The sequence below is a fragment of the Mastomys coucha genome, unplaced genomic scaffold, assembly GCF_008632895.1.
Source record: "Mastomys coucha isolate ucsf_1 unplaced genomic scaffold, UCSF_Mcou_1 pScaffold22, whole genome shotgun sequence".
NCBI lineage: Eukaryota > Metazoa > Chordata > Mammalia > Rodentia > Muridae > Mastomys > Mastomys coucha.
The window spans coordinates 201,922,007-201,926,949 of NW_022196905.1; the positions used below are offsets into that span (position 1 = coordinate 201,922,007).

General features: G+C 37.2%; 1 pseudogene; it reads right to left on the reverse strand.

The window, feature by feature from the left end:
- Nucleotides 1-731: 731 nt before the first annotated feature.
- Nucleotides 732-3,857, reverse strand: LOC116067809 (annotated as a pseudogene).
- Between the last annotated feature and the right edge of the window lie 1,086 nt (nucleotides 3,858-4,943).

A 4,943-nucleotide genomic window follows, 5' to 3' on the forward strand; every position in this document is an offset into this window, starting at 1 on the left:
TTAAAATAGTAAATAATAGTAATCTATCTAGTTCACACATGCATATGATCTATATTGTTAACATGAAATAGAATGTTTTCTCAGGACTTTAGGAAGGAGACTTGTGAATAACTGTCTTTTTAAAAAAGCAGCAGTGGCTAGAGTTTAAAGACAAAACAGAAAATAGCCCTCTCTAAATGACTCACTATTTATTGATGTATCATTTCCAATGCTATTATAGATCTCATTCCCAAACACAACCACCTTATAGGGGCTGAGAAGCCTAAAACAAATATGGATGCTAAAGCAAAAATAATATGATTTGAATGCTGATTTTTAAGTTAAGAATTTAAAAGATGACTTACAAATATATGATCATCTCATATAACAATATGGGTTGTTTTACCTACAATAATAAATAAAAAGGTACAGTAGTGCATGACAGCTCCATATATGTATATTTATATTTATAAATACATTTTGGATATATATGTAGATAAATATATGTATATTTTGCTGTATCAGTTGTAGTTTGTGTGTATATAGTTTCATGGCTGACCACACAATGAGGGGATTTCATCTAGCCTGATCCAGGACATTGTTTTATGACCATGTGCAATCCAACACTGACTAAGGACAGTTCCATGTTTTATCACAGTACATACATTTTAGTGTCTGGCAATCAAATAGCTTATAAGTCATGGTTCATTTGAACTTTGGATAGACCAGAGGTGAACAACGATGCCCTTAGTTCAGCACTGTACAAAAATCATGCCAGTTTCAATTTGTGGAGTATGTTCATCCATAAATACAATATTGTTACACTCATCTTGCCGTTCAGAGTCACTTTCCATCTCCTGTTGGGTAATGAGAGATGACAGGGTAAGAGGATGATAGGACTAACAGCACATAGCCAGTGCTCATTTCAGAGACCATTTTATACTCTCACTTAATGAGGGCCCAGAAGGACATACTGGGCCTTTAATTCTTATAGAAAATAATGTTCTTGCTATTATGCCCCCTGTTTCCTGATATACAATTTAATAAAGGAAAGTACTTCTTCTCTTATAAAGATGTTAAAACACAAACAAATAAAGAAACAAAAGTCTGATACTAATTGGCTAACAGATTGTCACTTCTTCCTAAACATTACTGGGAGAATAAAACGTAAGTAGGAATAAAGGATCCAAGGCAACACAAACAGAATGATACCAAATGGGACCTATTGAAGAGTAATAGATAGTATTCAGGCTTGCATAAAACAGTAAAGAGAAGAGGTTGGATGGTAGGATTGATATCATGTAATTTTTTTTAACCAGTGAAAGGCTAGGTTGAGATTATAAACAAAAGAATTTTTTCACTAAAGTAAAATAATGTTTTAGCCTTCAAATATCAATTCTATTTTTTAACTTTAAACAATATTTTATTACACAAATGTTGTCATCAAATTGGATACTTCTTTAATTTGTACACAGTCATTCCCACCCTCCACAGAAAGGCTGCTCCTGAACTCTCATGTGGTGACACAGTGCTACAGTCCTGATGCTAACAGAACAGTAGAGATATCTAAGTGATTTAAGCTGAAAGCAAGACACTGGCATATGGTTCTTGGTGTGCATCATCAGGAATGTACAAATGTCTTTATTCAAAAATATGACATAAATTATCTGTAGACATGGACAATGACAGCAGTAATCCATTACATATTGTTGAAGGAAACTAGTAACTGATAGTTACAGTGATCAGCCAGCCTTCTCTTCAGTCATTTTCTTTAGGTGACTTCTCTGAAGTTATCAGTGAGGAATCTACCTCAAGTTCATTGTCACAAATGTGACAATGCTCATAGCGTCCAGTTCACAGTTCATTGATCAGGGCAAAGCATTATTCGAGAAGTCAGAAGATGCCATATGCCTTAACACCCACCATTCCATCCATTGCACCCATTGCAGGGTCCTTCTCTTCTTTAGGAATTTCTGTCCCTACAGTTTGAGCTGTAGTTAGCAAGGAGGCCACCCCAGCAGCATCCAATGAAGCAGTTATTACAAAATTTGTTGGATCAATGATTGCCTTTTCCACCATTTTCACAAAATCTCTAAGCATGGCATCATAACCAGCTTCCGAGGAACTCTGCAGAATTTTTCAATTATAAAGGATCCTTCAATACCTGCTTTCTTAACAATCATCATTGTAAGAATTTTAAGTGCTCTTTTAATACTTTTTCTACCTATTTTCTGATCTTCACTACCAGGCTTTAATGAATCCAAGGCTGGAATGTACCAAAGCAGTGTGCAGCCCTGTCCTAGAACAATGCCTTCTTCAACAGCTGCTCTTGTAGCACTGAGAACATCTGTAACTCTGCCTTTCTTTTCATTCACTTCAATGTCACTTCTCTAGTGTCCCTCTCCCTCTGAAAGTTTAGCAAGTGGCTCGTTGAGCTTTTCCTTTTCATATTCACTAGTTGTGATGTCTAGCTGCTCAGTGACTTCTTGAATACGTTTTTTACAGTGTGAGCTTTGTCACCTCTTTCCTTTCAAAAGCATGTCATTATCTTTGGTGACCATGACCTCTTGAACTTCTCCTAATTCATGAGCTTGAACATCTTCAAGATTTAGATTCAATGCTTCTTCTCCAAACATTGCACCACCAGTAGCAATAGTCATATCTTTAAGCTGGTTCTTCCTATTATCACCAAACCCTGGATCTTTGACTGCTACAACCTGAAGACCAACTTTTAGCTTGTTAAAACCAGTGTGCTTAAAGCTTCTCCATCAACATCTTCAACGATTATGACCAAGGGCTTCTGATGAGCATTAGCAATCTCAAGAGCAGGTACAATGGACTGAACACAAGAAGTTTTCTTTTCACTCAACAAAACATAGGCATCTTGGAATTCACACTTTTGACCTTTTGATGTATTAATAGAATATAGGGAAATATATCCTCTATCAAATTTCATGCTTTCAGTAATTTCTAGCTCATCATTCATGGGTTTTCCATCCTTCACTGTGATGACACTCTTTCTTTCAACCTTTTTCATTGCATCAGAAATAGAGGGGTCTGATTGTTCAAGCAGCATGTGTATAGTAGAGGATTGCAAAATCGATCATCAATAGGAGGAGAGGACCTCGGCCCTGTGAAGGTTCTGTGCCCCAGTGTAGGGGAATGCCAGGGCCAGAAAGTGGGAGAGGGCAGGGTGGCAGGCATGGGGAAGTGGGAGGCAACAGGGGCTTGTTTTTGTTTGTTTTTTTGTTTTTTGGAGGGGAAACTGGGAATGGAGAAATTCACATGTAAATAAAGAAAATATCTAAAATAAAAAAAAAAGAAATGAACTTCCTAATTTGTCTCCATTTGCAGAAATTGTAGCAACTTGAGTAATTTCTTCAAAGGTTGTCACAGTTTAGATTGTTTCTTAAGTTCAGCAATTACAGCATTGACAGCCAACAACATCACACTTCTCTGGATTTCCACTGGATTAGCCCCTTTGCTGATCTTGTCAAAGTCCTTTTTGGCAATACAGCCCGCCAGAACAGTGGTGGTGATGGTGCGGTCCTCAGCCTCTTCGTTTGTGATATTGGCAACATCCTGAACAAGCTTAGTTCCAATATTTTTTAATTTATTCTTTAAATTAATTGACTTTGTAACAGTGACACCATCTTTTGTTACTTTGGGACTTCCTCAACTCTTCAGTAATCACTGTTTTTCCCTTTGGCCCCATTGTAACATCTACAGCATCAGCAAAAGAAGTCTACACCTTGAAGTATTAAGGCTCGAGCATCCGCAACAAATTTTACATCTTTAGAATTGGCCCAAGTGAGAAGAAGAGCCAGTGTCCAAGACACTGGTCTCATCTGGCAAAGAGCTGTGGGTACTCGGAGCATTTCTGCAGAGCTGTGGCAGGAGAGCCGCGAGGCGAAGCAGGATGTCCACAGCAGTGAGGGCAAATATCAATTCTATTTCGTATTCTTCCACAGGCATGGCCTGACATAAAAGGTCAGCTTGACAATGGTTATTTTTCTGTAAATAGAGGCTTTAATACAACAACACCACAAAATTAATAAAGACCCAAACAAAACATTATTAATCTTCTAAAATTAAGTATATAGATATGATTAGGTGATGAGCTAGAGAGATTGCTCAGCTGTTAATATCACATATTGGTCTCGCAGAGGATCTGAGTTGTGTTTCCTGCCCTGGGGATGAACGTCTCATAACAACTGTAACTTAAACTCTAGGGGATCAAACAGTGTCTTCTGGACACTATGAGCATCTGCACTGTGTACAAAAACCTAGTATGTATACACACACACATACACACACACAGAGGAACAAACACAAGCATGAACACAAGTGTGCACACACAAGCATACAATAGATTTAAAACTAATGAGATAAATAAAAAAATTAATGAATTAGTGGTAATTATTTAAACATAAAAATAAAGAATCCATCATGAACTGACCACTAATGAAAGAAACACTTGTGCATTAAAGCAGGGATTGACCTATTGTTCATGCTACTGCCAGCATGTGAGGCACTGGCTTCTTCAGAAAGGGGACCAGGGGATTAGGATTAGAATTGTGGTCTGAAAATCTGTAAGTAAGTCTGTGTCAAAGTTCAGGCCTGGTGATCATGGGAGAACATTCTAAAGAGGAGAGGCAGAATTGATAGGAAGATGGGAAGCCTGAGAAGGAGGGACATTAATTATATTCAAATCATTAAAGCTAACTTAAATTTTCCTTTTAAGGAATATTCAAAATACATATAAATACATTTCCAATGTTTGTGAAGGCTTAGCAAGTTGTAAAAATAGCATTTAATTTATTCATTTTAATGTTATCTACCATATTTTCCAATTTCTTCTCTGATTCTCCTGTTTTCTGTTCCTCCTCTTTCCTTTCATTCTTCCTTCCTTTCTTTTATTTCAACCCAGTCTCCTAGACTCTTAGTCTCTCTCTCTCTCTGTC